The sequence below is a fragment of the Styela clava genome, chromosome 9, assembly GCF_964204865.1.
Source record: "Styela clava chromosome 9, kaStyClav1.hap1.2, whole genome shotgun sequence".
NCBI lineage: Eukaryota > Metazoa > Chordata > Ascidiacea > Stolidobranchia > Styelidae > Styela > Styela clava.
In genome coordinates, this window is record NC_135258.1 from 6,678,330 (window position 1) to 6,699,762 (window position 21,433).

Consider the following 21,433-nt stretch of genomic DNA (forward strand, 5'->3'; position numbering starts at 1 on the left):
AAACACGTAAGCCTGAGCCCTGACTTTATTCGAAAACATATGAAGCCACAACCTCACATAGCATTATAATGTATCTTTAGCCATAGAATGAGGAAGTTATCTATACGCCTCGTCACGGAATACTGCTTCGGTAAATATTGGCCTGCGCAGGGAGTTTCCTCGCAGAGTTTAAATTGAGTAAATATACGCTCAAGGTAGAATAACAATTTTGTCAGCATACTTCATTTTACGGACTAAAAGTTGCTTGAATATAAGTGAATTGCAGATATTATTTGCCTCAATATTACTTCTTATTTCATAAGTTCGCCTAAGCGTCTGAAGTTAACCCGGGTGCGACATATTGCATCTCTATCAATATAAATTTATAGTCGAAACGGTTGTTGTTCAGTCGTAGCTTTTATTCTCTGGTTCTGGATAGCTCACAATAAAACTCACTTTGAAACTTCACGTAATGCCTGACTTGGCTAATTGTGCCTTATACGCACTAATAACTCAGAAGTTGATGTACAGAAGCAAGCAAGCAAGGCACGACAAAACGTATTACAACTAGGGCTGGGAATTTTAGGGAGAAAACTTCAACCGTTAACCGGGTAAAATTAACCGGTTTACCACAGCGTGACGTTTGACGTAAAAGTTATAATTTTAGATTGTTACGTCACGATGGTTACAAACCAATTTTGAGTGATATTATCCCGGTATCGCACAAAATCATTCACGAATGGAGATAGTTTCATGATCGCTCTGTTGCAATAGATATGCAGCCTGCTTCGGACATATGTAAGTCTTTTGGGGATACTCCATTCCGTTATTAAATGTCATTTATGAAACAAAATTTAAGTGTTCGATCTGCAAATTCTGCTTTGAGATATCATAAAGAAAGACAGCATCAACTGCGCACTTGTTGGATGACATTGAATAGACGCTTTTGCAATAAAATCGTGAACAATATATTCTGACCGAAATCTGATTCTGAATTTATCATTGTGAAATTTTCATAGTCAGTGATATTGGTACTTCAATTATTTTCTACATTTTTTGGTGCTCACCAATGCAATCAGTGATATTCTCATGAATTAAACGCCACGGGAGATAAATTTGCGATTAAGTTGATCATTTTTGAAGAAATTGTACATTATAAAGATGATTTGTACTTGAGATGTCAGTTAACGGTTAAAATAAATCGTAACCGTTAATCATCTAAAATCGGTTAACCATTCACAGCCCTAATTACAACACATAATATTTGATTACACAGAAGAATTGGTTTCGTCATACAATTTTAGTCGAGGACACATTGCATTACAATACTTTCCCGATATCTACATTGCCACACAATCGGGCTCGTAGTTCATGATGCAAAGAACAATAACACTGTGATTATAGAAGATAAAAAGAAGTGAAGGAATGAAATTAAACACTAATGTAAGGCTTTGTGTAATGGTGGTTGTATGTCATAATTGCTAAGTATTTATTTTCCCACACCGTAGATTGCCCGAGCTAAATATCCAAACAATGCTCATGTTTCACTTTATTGCGCTATCGGATCTTTATATAAAAAGTGCCTTCAACGATTCAAATGTAGCTTAAGGGTTAGAAAGACATTTCCCACGCCAGCTTGGCTAGTAACGAGAAGTAACAGAACCATCCAGCTGTGACGCGATCTGCAAATCGTATAAAAAGCGTCGATTTCGAAATCGCCACTCAGGTACGTAAAATTGCTGACGCGACTCAGACAGAAAATAAATATCAGTAACCTCCTTATAACGAGAATATCGGTCAGAGACCGAAGACTTATCGATCGAAAGTTAGGGGATCCCAAAACAGCGCTCTTACTCCATAGTGACACCTTGTGTCCCATCACTAATCAATTGTTAAATCGCTAATTATACAACATAGGCTTCTGGTACGAGATTTGATGAATGCACATGAAAAATCTGCAGCAGATCCAATCTCGCTTTCGTGAGATATCGCGTACATCTAACAGACAGACAAAAACAATTTAAAGATCGATAAGTAATAAGTCATTACTTATCGATTTTAATCGGTAGGTATGTTGATAGGTATTTGTCTGTCTGTTAGAGCGATTTAAATATCGATAAGTTATAAGTCATTACTTAATGATTTTAATTGATAAATATGTTGATAGGTATTTGTCTGTTTGTCATATCTCAGACCAGAAGCCTATTGATTTTGGATGAATTATTTGGTATAATTAGCGAGTTAATAATTAATTAGTGATGGGACACGCGGTGTCACTATAGAGTCATGAATCGAAACCGCAGTTTCGATCTATAAGTCTTCGGTCTCCGACCGATATTCTCGTTATTGGTTTTGCATGTATTTTCAGTCATACATACCATCCCTGGCGCTATGATATTTTAATAAATATGATTTCGACTGCACCATACTTGGTAGAGGTATCGAGATTTTTCAAACGTGAAACAAACGTTAAAGTAATGGTAATTGTCACGCGTAACGACGCTAATTGAATTGTTTACGTCTTTCTACGCGCATTTCCGTCGCAAAAATAACATTTTTTTGCATTGGAGGTGGTCTGTGCAGTAATAATTAGAGCTGTGACGTCTTCAAAATTGTCAATTGAAGCGTTGAACTTGAAAATTCTTTAATACAATTGTGTAACCATTTTCAACCAATTATGCTATAATAGTCGTTTTGGTATTGTTCTGTGGGTAAAAACTTCAAGAAAACGGCAAAATGAAGATTAATCAATTAGGAATAATTATTAACCCTATACTGGACACAAAATCTCTCAAGACCAAGGTTTTTTATTAGAAATTTTCGAAATTTTGTCGTATAAAAAATATTATTAGAGGAGTGTGTTTTAAAGATATATCGCTGAATAGAACTATAGCACAGGCTTATTAAAAGCCATGAGAGAAGCTTTGGGGCTTAATGGTTGACGGAAAAAAATATTTCAAAAATTCTCATGCAAAATGGCTTAAGAGAAGCGGCCTGAAACAGGTGGAATAATAAAAAAAATAAATCAAGATCGGATAACCCCAACATTGATTATGTTTTAAACCTTATTTAGTCATTTTGAATAAAGCAGTTGCGTTATATCCATGACCTCAGTTTATCGCCTAGTCTTCAAATTTAAATTCTTACAATATATTTAACTCGGAAATATGTCTGAATATGCCTCGGTATACGTCCTACGTGTATGAGTATGCCTCGATAAACGTCCTGGTTAATTATTGCCACATCAAAGTTCTTTCCTAAAACTCGTTTAAAAAAAAATTGGTTGGTTATATCGTCGAGTCGAATCATGGCGACTTCTTAACTTTCTCCAAAAGCCACTGGTAGATCACGTATCGGTATTGAGCAATTTCTGTCAGTTCAAATCAACATTGTTTTCTTATTTTTCAATTTGAAAAATTGTATAGGTAATCAATTTGAACTGTTGATTATGGATCGTTTTCATTGTTGATCGTGTATGAAATTTCGGCGCGCCAGAAGTATGTACACCAAGATGACGCATAACCTGATGACTCCAACCTTGGTACACATACATCGGGAGCACCGAAATTTCTTGGTATAAATCGGGGCCGACATCACGAATTTGTGAACGTAGTTCTACTATTTGGAGGCGAAATCGGATTCACACCACTCCACGGTGAGCGGCGATAAGCAGTGTGCAGTTAATCATATTTCTGTCATCTGCCTTTGCAATATCTTGTATCCTGTTAATTATGTCTTCGCTTGACCTAACATGTAAGAGTCAGGTGTTTCAAAAAAAAAAACTAACGAAGCTATGATTCGAATTTTATTATGTCGATAACAAGTAATAGATGCTTAAAGCAGAGACGTGACTTAAAGCAGAGACGGCTCGAACCCGAAGCCAAAATCATACCCCTAAACGAGGGGTCGGCGACCTACGGCCCGTGGAGTAACATAAACGGACCCACGATACTTCACTAAATTATAGCGAAAAAACGGAGGTTTTGACAATGAATTAATTTTATATTGCACACTCGAGGAGTTGATTATATTCTTTACGTAACAGAATTTATTGTGAGACATGTATAGAATAAATGATATTAGGACCTAACAATTTAGTGAACAGCAACTTGTTTAACGAGCATACAATTTAATTATAATTAGCCAAATGGCAAAACGAAGAAAATCTGATGCTTAATGCAAAGGGTTCAATGGCGCAGAAAATATTCGATAGAGAGTTTTTGAGACGCCAAGCACAAGTAAAATATGTTTTAAATTTCAGTTTCAAATCTTGCTCGCGTAGGAAGCCTAGTCCCGAACCAACGAACCGCTCGCACGGCATGTGATACATAAAAAACATTGACTTTATGTCCGTATTCAATAACTCTGATATTTATCTGTTACCAGTTCTTTTTTCGTTTTGCCTCATGACCAAGTTCAATGCAGCCAAGAGTTTAAATGCGAATCAATCTCCAAACTTTCTGTTGACCTATTCGAATTCCATTCTATTACAAATAAACGAAAGACCAATTTATATTACCTGGGTAACCTTTCCAAATTATGTTGTACAAATGTAAACTGATAATAAAAAAGATCAGATTGAACAATAAAATATTTCATTTATATTGATCTAGTAAAAAATGATGTGTGATTTAACTTTTAATGTTTAAAAATTGAGACACACAATGACCCAGTTTACACCACGGACCAACAACGGGAATGAAACAGGTAGTTTTGAGGTCAATTGTCAATAGTATGCCGTTAGTGAAGATAAGATGTCCACTACCGCTTATGCAGTACACACTTAGTAAAACCGATGGTGTTAATATCGCTGACAATAAGTTCGAAATTCAGAAGAAAGTGAGGAAATAGGACACTAATTAACACATTCCGTGCAATTATCAGTTTTTGAATTTTCACATCGAATGCCTCGGTGAAAACGAGAGAGAGAGCTTGTCTCCTATTTATTCTTTCTCGTATTTTTTTAGGGGCCAAGCTAGTGATGTTATCTATTTTCGGTCACTTGAATGCAGCAAGTGCAGGTGATCTAACTCAGTGTTCTTCAACTTTTTTTTTATCGCGGTATACCTTTTACAATTTTTCAAGAACTTTGTGTACTTTACAATTACCAATGTTTATTTAAGGCTTGAATAAACATCAAATTTTGAGCACATATTGTACTGCAATATGATCATGCAATTTAATAGGCTAGTGTCCGCAATTTATAAAGATGACTGAGGTCCTCAGCGTCAACGGGAGTAGTGTACAACGTAAATCAAACGTGCATGGCAGCCGAAATCACCAACCCAGACACGTGACAGCATTATCCTTATAATTTTAGATGTATCAATGTGTTCATGTCAGTTCCTTGCGTAAATGACATTTTATATTTCATGTGCATCGCGTTTGCATTGTTGTCTACGCTTGAATATTTTATAATTTATTATATTAATTTATTCTTTGAAGGCTTCATTCTCTTGAAATTTCTGACAACTGTATACAGCATTTTCAATATCACTGGATATAGCAGGCCAGTAAACCGATTGTCTTGCACGTCTTTTTGTTCTTTCAACGCCCTGGTGAGACGCATGTAATTTCTGCAACACTTCGCGTCTCTTTGATTTTGGAATCACAATTTTGGAATCCAAAAGTATTGAATCGTTTAAAAAAATTTTTTTTCAACTTGTTGTGGAACTGTATAAACTGCAATCTTTCAAATGCTTTGTCCCACGGTGACAATAAACAATAATCAATGGTATTCCGTGAAATTTGGTTTCAACGCGACTTCACGCATTACAGTTGTATAATGCTTCATAAAAACAAGAAAAGCTTTTTATGTCATTAACAAGCAGTAGATGCGTATGAATCTGGAAAATTGGTCTCGTCCGGGATTTGAACCCGGGGCCTCTCGCACCCGAAACGAGAATCATATTCCTAGACCAACGAGCCACTCTGGTATTCCGAGAAACCAGCCACTCTGTAGCGCAAGAGAAACATTTAGACATTTCCTTATTAAGAATCTCTGATACCACCTAATTATATTTTCTCCGCAAAATAATTAGAGATCTATATTTGTTACGTGTGTTATCTTGATAATTGAGGTAAAAGGTATGTGAATAAATAGTAAATAAGTCAAATTTGAGCACTATAATATGTCACTTAATTTCACCCATTAAACAATACCTTTTGTTTCTACTTTAAATGGTCGAAAACTGGGATTCAACACACATTGAACTTGTTTACACCCATGGATCAATAGGTATAAAGTGTACCTGAGGCCATCGCGTGGCTCGTTGGTCTAGGGGAAAGTAAATCAAAGCCGCATCATAAAACGGAATAATGAATTGTGCCAGTTGGAATCCGCAGCTGGATTCAAACCGCTCTTTCATGAGGCGATATATTCATTATGATATAACTTCTTCGACAAGTAATTATTGGCATGTCGTTTGTAAGTTGTGATATTTGGTATTCCGAGAAATTTTATTTCAACGCGACCTCACACATAACAGTTGTATAATGCTTCTTAAAAATATCCACTTCCACTTTAATATCACCCATTAAACAATAACTTTTGTTTCTACTTCAAATGGTAGGAAACCGGGGTTCAACACACATTGAACTTGTTTACACCCATGGATCAATAGGTATAAAGTGTACCTGAGGCAATCGCATAGCTCGTTGGTCTAGGGGAAAGTAAATCAAAGCCGCATCACGAAACGGAATACTGAATTGTGCCAGTTGGAATCCCACCCTAAAATTAAACGCTACCTGTTGGAGCTGTAAATGCAACCGGGTTGGCCGAGTGGTTAAGGCGTTGGACTTAAGTTCCAATGGGCGAGTGTCCGCGTGGGTTCGAACCCCACACCCGGTAGTTTTGCAATAAAGAACGTCTACATTTTGGTTTCTTTGAGAATGCTCTGGTTGAAATATTGCGGTTCCTTGTCAACACTGGTAACAACCTGTGAAGAAACATGCAGATTACGTATCAATGTCTTGAAATTGATGTAAAGTTCTGAACAACAATTATTGAACACATATATGCCTTTTTTATTTGTTATCAACCCATCTAACAGTTAAAGTCGATAAAGACGCAGTGCAAATCACAACTTCAAAGAAGGCGTCGAGATGAACAGCGTAGGAAAATTTTCAACGGGGAATAATTGCCCTGTTTTTTTGTCATTTGTGATAATTGGTATCCTGTTAATTATCGCTTCGGCGTGACTTGGCATATTTGAGTCAGGTGCTTCTAGATGACTTTTGAAGTTGCAATCATGAACGAATTCCAGTAATTAAATAAATTGCGATATATGCCAATAAATGAAACAGAACGGGCTCGTCCGGGATTTGAACCCGGGACCTCTCGCACCCAAGGCGAGAATCATACACCTAGACCAACGAGCCACTCTGTAACGCAGAAGAAACATAAAGACTTATCCTTATTAAGAATCTCTGATACCACCTAATTATATTTTCTTCGCAAAATGATTAGAGCTCGATATTTGTTACGTGTGTTATCTTGTTAATTGAGGTAAAAGTTATGTGAATAAATAGTAAATAAGCCAAATTTGAGCACTATAATATGTCACTTAATTTCACCATTAAACAACACCTTTTGTTTCTACTTTAAATGGTCGAAAACTGGGATTCAACACACATTGAACTTGTTCACACCCATGGATAAATAGGTATAAAGTGTACCTGAAGCCATCGCGTGGCTCGTTGGTCTAGGGGAAAGTAAATCAAAGCCGCATCACGAAACGGAATAATGAATTGTGCCATTTGGAATCCGCAGCTGGATTCAAACCGCTCTCTCATGAGGCGATATAATCATTATGATATAACTTCTTCGACAAGTAATTATTGGCATGTCGTTTGTAAGTTGTGATATTTGGTATTCCGAAAAATTTGGTTTCAACGCGACCTCACACATAACAGTTGTATAATGCTTCCTAAAAACAAGAAAAGCCTTACATGTCATTAACAAGCGGTAGATGCGTATAAATCCAGATAGTTGGGCTCGTCCGGGATTTGAACCCGGGACCTCTCGCAACCTAAGCGAGAATCATACCCCTAGACCATCGAGTCGAGCCATTGAAAAATACCTTTGTTTCTACTTCAAATGGTCGGAAACTGGGGTTCAACATACATTGAACTTGTTTACATCCATGGATCAATAGGTATAAAGTGTACCTGAGGCCATCGCTTGGCTCGTTGGTCTAGGGGAAAGTAAATCAAAGCCGCATCACGAAACGGAATAATGAATTGTGCCAGTTGGAATCCGCAGCTGGATTCAAACCGCTCTTTCATGAGGCGATATAATCATTATGATATAACTTCTTTGACAATTAATGATTGGTATGTCGTTTGTAAGTTGTGATATTTGGTGTTCCGAGAACGTCTACATTTTGGTTTCTTTGAAAATGCTCTGGTTGAAATATTGCGTTCGTTATCAATATAGGTACAACCTGTGAACAAACATGCAGATTACGTATCAATGTCTTGAAATTGAAGTAAAGTTCTTAACAACAATTATTGAACACATATATGCCTTTTCTATTTGTTATCAACCCATCCGTCAGTTAAAGTCGATAAAGACGCAGCGCAAATCACAACTTCAAAGCAGGCGTCGAGATGAACAGCGTAGGAAAATTTTCAACGGGGAATAATTGCCCTGTTTTTCTGTCATTTGTGATAATTGGTATCCTGTTAGTTATCGCTTCGTCGTGACTTGGCATATATAAGTCAGATGCTTCTAGATGACTTTTGAAGCTGTAATCATGAACGAATTCCAGTAATTAAATAAATTGCGATATATGCCAATAAGTGAAACAGAACGGGCTCGTCCGGGATTTGAACCCGGGACCTCTCGCACCCAAAGCGAGAATCATACCCCTAGACCAACGAGCCACTCTGTAACGCAGAAGAAACATAAAGACTTATCCTTATTAAGAATCTCTGATACCACCTAATTATATTTTCTCCGCAAAATGATTAGAGCTCGATATTTGTTACGTGTGTTATCTTGTTAATTGAGGTAAAAGTTATGTGAATAAATAGTAAATAAGCCAAATTTGAGCACTATAATATGTCACTTGATTTCACCATTAAACAACACCTTTTGTTTCTACTTTAAATGGTCGAAAACTGGGATACAACACACATTGAACTTGTTCACACCCATGGATCAATAGGTATAAAGTGTACCTGAAGCCATCGCGTGGCTCGTTGGTCTAGGGGAAAGTAAATCAAAGCCGCATCACGAAACGGAATAATGAATTGTGCCAGTTGGAATCCGCAGCTGGATTCAAACCGCTCTTTCATGAGGCGATATAATCATTATGATATAACTTCTTCGACAAGTAATTATTGGCATGTCGTTTGAAAGTTGTGATATTTGGTATTCCGAGAAATTTGGTTTCAACGCGACCTCACACATTACAGTTGTATAATGCTTCCTAAAAACAAGAAAAGCCTTTCATGTAATTAACAAGCGGTAGATGCGTATAAATCCAGATAGTTGGGCTCGTCCGGGAATTGAACCCGGGACCTCTCGCAACCTAAGCGAGAATCATACCCCTAGACCAACGAGCCGAGCCGAGCCAATAAACAATACCTTTGTTTCTGCTTCAAATGGTCTAAAACTGGGGTTCAACACACATTGAACTTGTTCACACCCATGGATCAATAAGTATAAAGTGTACCTGAAGCCATCGCGTGGCTCGTTGGTCTAGGGGAAAGTAAATCAAAGCCGCATCACGAAACGGAATACTGAATTGTGCCAGTTGGAATCTGCAGCTGGATTCAAACCGCTCTCTCATGAGGCGATATAATCATTATGATATAACTTCTTCGACAATTAATTATTGGTATGTCGTTTGTAAGTTGTGATATTTGGTGTTCCGAGAACGTCTACATTTTGGTTTCTTTGAAAATGCTCTGGTTGAAATATTGCGGTTCGTTATCAACATAGGTACAACCTGTGAACAAACATGCAGGTTACGTATCCATATCTTGAAATTGATGTAAAGTTCTGAACAACAATTATTGAACACATATATGCCGTTTCTATATGTTATCAACTCAGCCGTCAGTTGAAGTCGATAAAGACGCAGTGCAAATCACAACTTCATAGCAGGCGTCGAGATGAACAGCGTAGGAAAAGTTTCAACGGGGAATAATTGACTTTCATGTCATTAACAAGCAGTAGATGCGTATAAATCCAGAAAGTTGGGCTCGTCCGGGATTTGAACACGGGACCTCTCGCACCCTAAGCGAGAATCATACCCCTAGAACAACGAGCCGAGCGGAAGGATTAGTTACACATAGGCCGTTATTGTCGTATAACTTATCTATGATATTGCCCTGTAACCACTGTCTTCTATGCGTCATCAACTCATCCGTCAGTTAAAGTTGATAAAGACGCAGTATATGCTTTTTCTACCCTTATCAACTTATCTGTCATTTAAATTCGATAACACGTACATACAAACGGTTGGCTATTGACAGATATTTCTAATAGTACCTGTTTCATAGAACCTATAAAAATTTAACGCTACCTGTTGGAGCTGCAAATGCAGCCGGGTTGGCCGAGTGGTTAAGGCGTTGGACTTAAGTTCCAATGGGCGAGTGTCCGCGTGGGTTCGAACCCCACACCCGGTAGTTTTACGACAAAGAACGTGTACATTTTGGTTTCTTTGAGAATGCTCTGGTTGAAATATTGCGGTTCCTTGTCAACAGTGGTAACATCCTGTGAAGAACATGCAGATTACGTATCAATGTCTTGAAATTGAAGTAAAGTTCTTAACAACAATTATTGAACACATATATGCCTTTTCTATTTGTTTTCAACCCGTCCGTCAGTTAAAGTCGATTAAGACGCAGTGCAAATCACAACTTCAAAGCAGGCGTCGAGATGAACAGCGTAGGAAAATTTTCAACGGGGAATAATTGCCCTGTTTTTCTGTCATTTGTGATAATTGATATCCTGTTAGTTATCGCTCCGGCGTGACTTGGCATATATAAGTCAGATGCTTCTAGATGACTTTTGAAGCTGCATTCATGAACGAATTCCAGTAATTAAATAAATTGCGATATATGCCAATAAATGAGACAGAACGGGCTCGTCCGGGATTTGAACCCGGGACCTCTCGCACCCAAAGCGAGAATCATACCCCTAGAGTCTAGGGCCTAGACCAACGAGCCACTCTGTAACGCAGAAGAAACATAAAGACTTATCCTTATTAAGAATCTCTGATACCACCTAATTATATTTTCTTCGCAAAATAATTAGAGCTCGATATTTGTTACGTGTGTTATCTTGTTAATTGAGGTAAAAGGTATGTGAATAAATTGTAAATAAGCCAAATTTGAGCACTATAATATGTCACTTAATTTCACCAATTAAACAATAACTTTTGTTTTTACTTTAAATGGTTGAAAACTGGGATTCAACACACATTGAACTTGTTCACACCTATGGATCAATAGGTATAAAGTGTACCTGAAGCTGTTGGGAAGTCTGATGAGCAGATTCTTTACAGATTACCAACTTGAGTGTCTTTGTATAAATCCAATGTTTGTGAATGAAGCATAACACATTTAACCTAATGTAAGTCTAACTGTTAACAAAGATCTTAATACAACCAAATACTCCAATCAGTTAAATAGAAAATAACACAAACATGTATGATACAGGTAGAGAGAAATGGCATAGAAACAGGATGGCAGAAATGGCATATCCCAATATCTCCCCTTCGCAAAGGAAAAAGATATTTGTTTTTCAAAATATCACAAAATGACAAAGTGAACAAATAACGAAATAGCAACAGGCAAAGAAACATCTGAACAGCAATAAACAAAGAAATAAAAATTGTTCAGTATTCATTATCAAATGTCTTATTTTATCACATAGAACAGTCAGTATAGTCATGTTCATTCAGACAGCCCTGGCTTGTTGTAAGGCTGTAGGCGTCTCAATGCCAGAGGTAATCTTGGTGGGTGCGTGGCTGGACGAGAAATAGCTGAGGGATTAGTTTGGTTTGACAAAGGGCGAAAAGGTGGGGGCCCCGAATTTGGAGGGAGATATGGCTAGAATGTGGCAGGTTGGGTGATATGGGAATTGTAGCTTGGGGTTCGAACAAAATAGGCTTTAGGAATCTCCGGTTTCGTGTGACTGTTCTCCCAGATCCATCCATTCTAATCAAGTATTTACGGTGTTTGAAGCATTTCACAACTTTTCCTGACCTGTCCCATCTTTTGTTGATGGGATTTTGGATTGAAACGTTTGTTCCTTCTTCTAAAAATGGTAGGTCGTGTGCATGTTTGTTGTATTCAGTTTGTAGGTCAATATATTCCTGAGAAAGAGTTTTTTCTCTAGCTTTGGCTGCTTGTGTCCACAGTGGATTGAGCCGTAGGTTTGATGGGTGAATAGGTAAGAAGTCCCTCAGATGCCGAGAAAACAAAAGTTGTGCTGGACTGAGTCCAATATCACGGATAGGGGTGTTTCGATATTGAAGAAGTGCTTTGCCGAATTAACGACTTTTTGGGGAACCGTCCGGCAGTAAATTGTCCCGGATGAGTCGTTTGGCTGTTTTTACGGCAAGTTCAGCTCGCCCATTTGATTGTGGATAGGGTGCTGACGAGATTCGACCTTTCACACCCCAAATTTCCAGAAATTTCTTGAATTCCTCTGAAGCAAACTGAGGGCCACCATCAGTACTGAGTTCTTCAGCACAGCCAAAGCGCGTTAAAAGTTGTTCGAAAACAGGAATGATGCGGTTTGTGGAAGGTGATCGGTGAAAGTGGGCAATTTCAATCCATCCACTGAATCTGTCTGTGATTGCTAAGTAATCGTTACCATTTAGATAAAATAGGTCAGCACAGATTTGTTGAAAAGGCCATTGGGGTGGAGGTGTTGGTATGATAGTTTCTTGAACTTGAGATGGTGCAATATAGGAGCAAGTGGAGCAAGAAGATTTGAAGTTGAGAATGCATTTGTTCATTCCCGGCCAGTACACACAATCTTTTGCCCTAGCGACCATATTTGGGCAGCCCTGGTGGGCACTGTGTAGTGTATGGAGCACAGATGATTTGAGCTGTCGAGGGATAACGAATCTTTTGTTATCTAAAACAATGATCTTGTTGTCAAAACAAGATAGTCTGTTACGTAGTTCCCAATAGGAGCGAACCTCCGGTGAAGTGGTACTTCTTGTGGGAGGGAATCCAGAAGAAATAGTTTCATGTAACAGCTTATGTGATTTGTCAGCTTGACAAGCGTTTTGAAGCCTATCGATAGTTATTGCCCGATCCGTAAGAGGTCCATTCTCGTTTTTAAGGCTTGTATTGTCTCGTGCATGAGAGACCAAGTGGTGTCGTCCTCTAGTTCAGCAGCAAAGAGGTCTTCATCAGTTGGATTAGAGGCAGAAAGTACTGGATTCCTTGAAAGCGCATCTGGCCCTCTGTGCCATTTTCCACAACAGTGGTGTATGGAGAAATCGTATTGAGAAACTTTTGATCTGAATCTCAGCACGCGTGGGTTGCTGATGTCAGATAGTTGTCGGTTGCTGAACAATGGGATGAGGGGTTTGTGATCGGTTACTACAATGAGATCTTTACAGCCGAGGATGAAAGACTTGGCATGGTCTAAGCTCCAAGCAACCGCAAGCGCTTCGCCTTCGATGGGTGCATAGTTTCTTTCAGCTTGTGAAGTGTGCCGAGAGCCGGCGTATACGAGATGCCAACCATCAGGGCAACAATTTGGGGCTTCATTTGTACCGCAGGTACAATATTTCTGTAGAAGTAGATAGCCAATGCCGTCCTTGCTCCAGTCGCATTGAATCAAAGATGGTCGATGAAGGTCAAATGATTTAATCCCTTCTTCACATAGGGTGATAAGTTTTGCTTTCGATTTCTCAAATATAGATTGGAGAGTGTCGTCCCATATGAATTTGGATCCCTTTTTTATTAGGTCGCGAAATGGGAGCATAATGGGGGAGATGGCGTAAGCCCATGATATTTGATTTACCAAGCCGTGCCAACTTCGAGCGTCGTGAATGTTTGTCGGAGGTGGAAAGTTTTTGATGGAGTCAAGAAGCGCTGGGGCAGGTGCAATCCCAGCAGGGGTTATTTTAAGGCCAGCAAATATGATGGTATCCTGACAGAATTTGAATTTATCAGGATTGAATACTATCCCCTTTTGAACGCTCAGTGTGAGAAAATCCCAAACTTGGTAGAAGGATGATTGAATGTCACTCTCATATAGGCATAGGTCATCCACTACATGCTGTACTTTTTCAATGTTTGACTCTTCTAGAATGAGATCGAGGTTGCCATTGAAAATATCTCCTGCAGATTTAAAACCTTGAATAAGGCGTGTGTTCATAAATCTTCCCCATGGTGTGATGAACGTTGTCAGTGGTTGACTTTCCTCATCTAGTGGGACGCTATGATAGCCATCAGTGATGTCCAAAATAGACTTTTTCGTGTTAGGAGGAATTTTGCAGGCAGCTTTGAATGGAGATGGATTATAGTGAGCTTCTCGTATGCACTGGGCGTTCAATTTCTGTAAATCAATAGTTCGCCGGATAGATCCATTTTTCTTCAAGAGTGTGACCATGGGTGAACACCATGGTGTGATCATGCCTGGAGGTACGGGCTTTACTATGCCCTTTTCGACATCGTCCAGTAGTTTTTGCTTTGCTGGTTTCTCCATATGTATGGGTATTGGAATCGGTGTGTGGCGTGCATATGGGATAGCCTTCGGTTTGAGGTAGATGTGTGCAGGTGGTCCCTGCATTGTGGGGAATGGTGGAGATCGGTCAAAGGCGGAAGCCTTGAAACTATCCAGAATGTACTGTTTCAGTCTAGTTATGTTGTCCTCAGTTGGAGGAAAAGGAATAGACATAGGTCTGGTCGGTAGTGATTGAACCCGTTGATTTGTGATTGAGGGTTTTGTGGGAGACCTTGTGCTCGTAAGAGAGTTTATTGAGCTGGCATTAACTGATGGCAGTGGAAAACTCTTCGGTAGGATGTCCAATGCTATACATGCATCTTTGCTTAATATAGATGGCGTAGCTTTATCCCAGGTTCAGTAAAGTATAGTTGTTGTTTTGTTTGTTTACCATATCCAATAATATTTATGTTTACGTTGGCATAGCAGTAAGCTTTGATAGTACTACCTCCTACAATGCGAATGCTTTTGTTACATTTTTGTAGAACTCTCTTCGATATGTGCAAATATGAAATATATGGATGTTCAGCGACACATATTGATGCTCCACTGTCCGGTAGTGCTGTCACAGGTTTGGAGCAGATGCTGTTTGCTGTAGACGAAGTATGAGAGATCTGAATTTTGATTTCAGCTAATGAGGAGTGTGGATCTCCAACGTTATGAAGTGAAATTACGCTCAGATTGGCTTTTTCATCCACAGAATCTGAGTCTGACTGGGACTCGGATGATGTCATGGACTGTGCCTGTATTTTCCGCTTTTTGCCGAGAAGCATAATTTCTTGTAATGATTATCTTTTCGGCAGTGAGAACAAGTTTTTCCCCATGCTGGGCATCGATTCTTCCTGTCCATTTCTGTGGATCCATGATTAAGACTGCCACATCCCCTACATGCAATGCGTCCTGAAGATGACTTCTTGCTAGGGCTTCTCTTTTGACGTTGTCTTTGTGTGGCGAAGTGTGATACAGAATATGATTGTGTGTGGCAGTGTATCGTTTCTTGATTTCGAATAGCCGATTCGTAAGCGGTGGCATACTTAACAACTTCCTCCAAGGTAATAAGGGCCTTTTTGTCTGCGCATTTGGACATGTCAGCCTGAAGGGTTGTGTTGCAGATGCCCTTGATGAGCTGATCCCGAACGTGCCAGTCGGTTTGATCAAACTTGCATGCTTCGCTTGGGCATATGTATTCGCAGTCGTGTGCCACAGAAAGCAGTCTGGCTACAAACTGTGTGACTGTTTCCCCAGTATGTTGCTGCATGTCCATGAATTTTGTTCTGTGCGTAAGAGGATTTAATTCTAGTGTGACAATGTTCCTGATTTTAGATAGGAATTCCTTTTCGGTTAAGTCTCTGAACTCTGAACATGTGTTGTTGATGATTTTTTGAACTGCCTGATCACATGCAGAGTAAAGTAAATCATTGGCATGAACACTTGCATGTGGTTGAAGGTTCTTGAATGTTGTCCACACGGATAAAGCAGTGCGAAAATCAGAACTAGACATTCTAGTTGAGAATTCAGGTAACTTTACGGGCAGATTTAGTTTGGTGGGCTGAGAAGAGTTGGATATGTTTTGCTGAGAATGATTCAATATTTTAATTTGATGTGCTAAGATTGTTATACCCAAATCACTTTTAAGAGTATTTTTGTCCAGCTGTGGTAATTCAGTCTCAGTGAGCTCATTAGCATGAAATGTATTTCCATATTCATCGGATCTCTCATCGGGGATGCCGAGAGATTTGAAAAAAGTACTCCAGCTGGTAGCATCTGTTAGTCGCAGCGCCATGTTGGGAAGTCTGATGAGCAGATTCTTTACAGATTACCAACTTGAGTGTCTTTGTATAAATCCAATGTTTGTGAATGAAGCATAACACATTTAACCTAATGTAAGTCTAACTGTTAACAAAGATCTTAATACAACCAAATACTCCAATCAGTTAAATAGAAAATAACACAAACATGTATGATACAGGTAGAGAGAAATGGCATAGAAACAGGATGGCAGAAATGGCATATCCCAATAGAAGCCATCGCGTGGCTCGTTGGTCGACGGGAAAGTAAATCAAAGCCGCATCACGAAACGGAATAATGAATTGTGCCAGTTGGAATCCGCAGCTGGATTCAAACCGCTATTTCATGAGGCGATATAATCATTATGATATAACTTCTTCGACAAGTAATTATTGGGATGTCGTTTGTAAGTTGTGATATTTGGTATTCCGAGAACGCGACCTCACACATTACAGTTGTATAATGCTTCCTAATGACATTAACAAGCAGTAGATGCGTATAAATCCAGAAAGTTGGGCTCGTCCGGGATTTGAACCCGGGACCTCTCGCACCCTAAGCGAGAATCATACCCCTAGACCAAAGAGCCGAGCGGAAGGTTAGTTACACATAGGACGTTATTATCGTATAACTTATCTATGATATTACCCTGTAACCACTGTCTTCTATGCGTTATCATCTCATCCGTCAGTTAAAGTCGATAAAGACGCAGTATATGCCTTTTCTACCCTTAACAACTTATCTGTCATTTAAATTCGATAACACGTACATACAAACGGTTGGCTATTGACAGATATTTCTAATAGTACATGTTTCATAGAACCTATAAAAATTCAATGCTACCTGTTGGAGCTGTAAATGCAACCGGGTTGGCCGAGTGGTTAAGGCGTTGCACTTAAGTTCCAATGGGCGAGTGTCCGCGTGTGTTCGAACCCCACACCCGGTAGGTTTGCGACAAAGAACGTCTACATTTTGGTTTCTTTTAGAATGCTCTGGTTGAAATATTGCGGTTCCTTGTCAACAGTGGTAATAACCTGTGAAGAAACATGCAGATTACGTATCAATGTCTTGAAATTGATGTAAAGTTCTGAACAACAATTATTGAACACAATAATGCCTTTTCTATTCATTATCAACCCATCCGTCAGTTAAAGTCGATAAAGACGCAGTGCAAATCACAACTTCAAAGCAGGCGTCGAGATGAACAGCGTAGGAAAATTTTCAACGGGGAATAATTGCCCTGTTTTTCTGTCATTTGTGATAATTGGTATCCTGTTAATTATCGCTTCGGCGTGACTTGGCATATATAAGTCAGGTGCTTCTAGATTACTTTTGAAGCTGCAATCATGAACGAATTCCAGTAATTAAATAAATTGCGATTTATGCCAATAAATGAAACAGAACGGGCTCGTCCGGGATTTGAACCCGGGACCTCTCGCACCCGAAGCGAGAATCATACCCCTAGACCAACGAGCCACTCTGTAACGCAGAAGAAACATAAAGACTTATCCTTATTAGGAATCTCTGATACCACCTAATTATATTTTCTTCGCAAAATAATTAGATCTCGATATTTGTTACGTGTGTTATCTTGTTAATTGAGGTAAAAGGTATGTGAATAAATAGTAAATAAGCCAAATTTGAGCACTATAATATGTCACTTAATTTCACCCATTAAACAATTAGTTTTGTTTATACTTTAAATGGTCAAAAACTGGGATTCAACACACATTGAACTTGTTCACACCCATGGATCAATAGGTATAAAGTGTACCTGAAGCCATCGCGTGGCTCGTTGGACTAGGGGAAAGTAAATCAAAGCCGCATCACGAAACGGAATAATGAATTGTGCCAGTTGGAATCCGCAGCTGGATTCAAACCGCTCTTTCATGAGGCGATATAATCATTATGATATAACTTCTTCGACAAGTAATTATTGGCATGTCGTTTGTAAGTTGTGATATTTGGTATTCCGAGAAATTTGGTTTCAACGCGACCTCACACATTACAGTTGTATAATGCTTCCTAAAAACAAGAAATGCCTTTCATGACATTAACAAGCAGTAGATGCGTATAAGTCCAGAAAGTTGGGCTCGTCCGGGATTTGAACCCGGGACCTCTCGCACCCTAAGCGAGAATCATACCCCTAGACCAACGAGCCGAGCGGAGGGATTAGTTACACATAGGCCGTTATTGTCGTATAACTTATCTATGATATTACCCTGTAACCACTGTCTTCTATGCGTTATCAACTCATCCGTCAGTTAAAGTCGATAAAGACGCAGTATATGCCTTTTCTACCCTTATCAACTTATCTGTCATTTAAATTCGATTACACGTACATACAAACGGTTGGCTATGGACAGATATTTCTAATAGTACCTGTTTCATAGAACCTATAAAAATTCAACGCTACCTGTTGGAGCTGTAAATGCAACCGGGTTGGCCGAGTGGTTAAGGCGTTGGACTTAAGTTCCAATGGGCGAGTGTTCGCGTGGGTTCAAACCCCACACCCAGTAGTTTTGCGACAAAGAACGTCTACATTTTGGTTTCTTTGAGAATGCTCTGGTTGAAATATTGCGGTTCCTTGTCAACAGTGGTGTGACTTGGCATATATAAGTCAGGTGCTTCTAGATGACTTTTGAAACTGCAATCATGAACGAATTCCAGTAATTAAATAAATTGCGATATATGCCAATAAATGAAACAGAACGGGCTCGTCCGGGATTTGAACCCGGGACCTCTCGCACCCAAAGCGAGAATCATACCCCTAGACCAACGAGCCACTCTGTAACGCTGAAGAAACATAAAGACTTATCCTTATTAGGAATCTCTGATACCACCTAATTATATTTTCTTCGTAAAATGATTAGAGATCGATATTTGTTACGTGTGTTATCTTGATAATTGAGGTAAAAGGTATGTGAATAAATAGTAAATAAGCCAAATTTGAGCACTATAATATGTCACTTAATTTCACCCATTAAACAATATCTTTTGTTTCTACTTTAAATGGTCGAAAACTGGGATTCAACACACATTGAACTTGTTCACACCCATGGATCGATAGGTATAAAGTGTACCTGAAGCCATCGCGTGGCTCGTTGGTCTAGGGGAAAGTAAATCAAAGCCGCATCATGAAACGGAATAATGAATTGTGCCAGTTGGAATCCGCAGCTGGATTCAAACCGCTCTCTCACGAGGCGATATAATCATTATGATATAACTTCTTCGACAAGTAATTATTGGCATGTCGTTTGTAAGTTGTGATATTTGGTATTCCGAGAAATTTGGTTTCAACGCGACCTCACACATTACAGTTGTATAATGCTTCCTAAATAACAAGAAAAGCCTTTCATGTAATTAACAAGCGGTAGATGCGTATAAATCCAGATAGTTGGGCTCGTCTGGGAATTGAACCCGGGACCTCTCGCAACCTAAGCGAGAATCATACCCCTAGACCAACGAGCCGAGCCGAGCCAATAAACAATACCTTTGTTTCTGCTTCAAATGGTCGAAAACTGGGGTTCAACACACATTGAACTTGTTCACACCCATGGATCAATAAGTATAAAGTGTACCTGAAGCCATCGCGTGGCTCGTTGGTCTAGGGGAAAGTAAATCAAAGCCGCATCACGAAACGGAATACTGAATTGTGCCAGTTGGAATCTGCAGCTGGATTCAAACCGCTCTCATGAGGCGATATAATCATTATGATATAACTTCTTCGACAATTAATTATTGGTATGTCGTTTGTAAGTTGTGAAATTTGGTGTTCCGAGAACGTCTACATTTTGGTTTCTTTGAAAATGCTCTGGTTGAAATATTGCGGTTCGTTATCAACATAGGTACAACCTGTGAACAAACATGCAGGTTACGTATCCATATCTTGAAATTGATGTAAAGTTCTGAACAACAATTATTGAACACATATATGCCGTTTCTATATGTTATCAACTCATCCGTCAGTTAAAGTCGATAAAGACGCAGTGCAAATCACAACTTCAAAGCAGGCGTCGAGATGAACAGCGTAGGAAAAGTTTCAACGGGGAATAATTGACTTTCATGTCATTAACAAGCAGTAGATGCGTATAAATCCAGAAAGTTGGGCTCGTCCGGGATTTGAACACGGGACCTCTCGCACCCTAAGCGAGAATCATACCCCTAGAACAACGAGCTCGATATTTGTTACGTGTGTTATCTTGTTAATTGAGGTAAAAGGTATGTGAATAAATTGTAAATAAGCCAAATTTGAGCACTATAATATGTCACTTAATTTCACCCATTAAACAATAACTTTTGTTTTTACTTTAAATGGTTGAAAACTGGGATTCAACACACATTGAACTTGTTCACACCTATGGATCAATAGGTATAAAGTGTACCTGAAGGTGTTGGGAAGTCTGATGAGCAGATTCTTTACAGATTACCAACTTGAGTGTCTTTGTATAAATCCAATGTTTGTGAATGAAGCATAACACATTTAACCTAATGTAAGTCTAACTGTTAACAAAGATCTTAATACAACCAAATACTCCAATCAGTTAAATAGAAAATAACACAAACATGTATGATACAGGTAGAGAGAAATGGCATAGAAACAGGATGGCAGAAATGGCATATCCCAATATCTCCCCTTCGCAAAGGAAAAAGATATTTGTTTTTCAAAATATCACAAAATGACAAAGTGAACAAATAACGAAATAGCAACAGGCAAAGAAACATCTGAACAGCAATAAACAAAGAAATAAAAATTGTTCAGTATTCATTATCAAATGTCTTATTTTATCACATAGAACAGTCAGTATAGTCATGTTCATTCAGACAGCCCTGGCTTGTTGTAAGGCTGTAGGCGTCTCAATGCCAGAGGTAATCTTGGTGGGTGCGTGGCTGGACGAGAAATAGCTGAGGGATTAGTTTGGTTTGACAAAGGGCGAAAAGGTGGGGGCCCCGAATTTGGAG

At 39.0% G+C, this 21,433-nt stretch overlaps 13 non-coding genes across 13 annotated transcripts; 4 read left to right on the forward strand and 9 right to left on the reverse strand.

The window, feature by feature from the left end:
• The first annotated feature begins 6,746 nt into the window (after positions 1–6,746).
• Trnal-uaa (transfer RNA leucine (anticodon UAA)) lies at positions 6,747–6,829 on the forward strand. The gene has a single exon. It is a non-coding gene; the product is annotated as a tRNA-Leu (tRNA).
• Positions 6,830–7,287: 458 nt separating this feature from the next.
• On the reverse strand, positions 7,288–7,359 carry Trnap-ugg (transfer RNA proline (anticodon UGG)). Its single transcript has one exon. It is a non-coding gene; the product is annotated as a tRNA-Pro (tRNA).
• A 1,434-nt stretch (positions 7,360–8,793) lies between these two features.
• On the reverse strand, positions 8,794–8,865 carry Trnap-ugg (transfer RNA proline (anticodon UGG)). Its single transcript has one exon. It is a non-coding gene; the product is annotated as a tRNA-Pro (tRNA).
• Positions 8,866–9,477: 612 nt separating this feature from the next.
• On the reverse strand, positions 9,478–9,549 carry Trnap-agg (transfer RNA proline (anticodon AGG)). Its single transcript has one exon. It is a non-coding gene; the product is annotated as a tRNA-Pro (tRNA).
• A 985-nt stretch (positions 9,550–10,534) lies between these two features.
• Trnal-uaa (transfer RNA leucine (anticodon UAA)) lies at positions 10,535–10,617 on the forward strand. Its single transcript has one exon. It is a non-coding gene; the product is annotated as a tRNA-Leu (tRNA).
• A 457-nt stretch (positions 10,618–11,074) lies between these two features.
• On the reverse strand, positions 11,075–11,160 carry Trnap-cgg (transfer RNA proline (anticodon CGG)). The gene has a single exon. It is a non-coding gene; the product is annotated as a tRNA-Pro (tRNA).
• Positions 11,161–16,988: 5,828 nt separating this feature from the next.
• Trnap-agg (transfer RNA proline (anticodon AGG)) lies at positions 16,989–17,060 on the reverse strand. The gene has a single exon. It is a non-coding gene; the product is annotated as a tRNA-Pro (tRNA).
• Positions 17,061–17,334: 274 nt separating this feature from the next.
• Positions 17,335–17,417, forward strand: Trnal-uaa (transfer RNA leucine (anticodon UAA)). The gene has a single exon. It is a non-coding gene; the product is annotated as a tRNA-Leu (tRNA).
• Positions 17,418–17,875: 458 nt separating this feature from the next.
• On the reverse strand, positions 17,876–17,947 carry Trnap-cgg (transfer RNA proline (anticodon CGG)). Its single transcript has one exon. It is a non-coding gene; the product is annotated as a tRNA-Pro (tRNA).
• A 613-nt stretch (positions 17,948–18,560) lies between these two features.
• Trnap-agg (transfer RNA proline (anticodon AGG)) lies at positions 18,561–18,632 on the reverse strand. The gene has a single exon. It is a non-coding gene; the product is annotated as a tRNA-Pro (tRNA).
• Positions 18,633–18,907: 275 nt separating this feature from the next.
• Trnal-uaa (transfer RNA leucine (anticodon UAA)) lies at positions 18,908–18,990 on the forward strand. Its single transcript has one exon. It is a non-coding gene; the product is annotated as a tRNA-Leu (tRNA).
• A 194-nt stretch (positions 18,991–19,184) lies between these two features.
• Trnap-ugg (transfer RNA proline (anticodon UGG)) lies at positions 19,185–19,256 on the reverse strand. Its single transcript has one exon. It is a non-coding gene; the product is annotated as a tRNA-Pro (tRNA).
• A 614-nt stretch (positions 19,257–19,870) lies between these two features.
• Positions 19,871–19,942, reverse strand: Trnap-agg (transfer RNA proline (anticodon AGG)). The gene has a single exon. It is a non-coding gene; the product is annotated as a tRNA-Pro (tRNA).
• Positions 19,943–21,433: the final 1,491 nt, after the last annotated feature.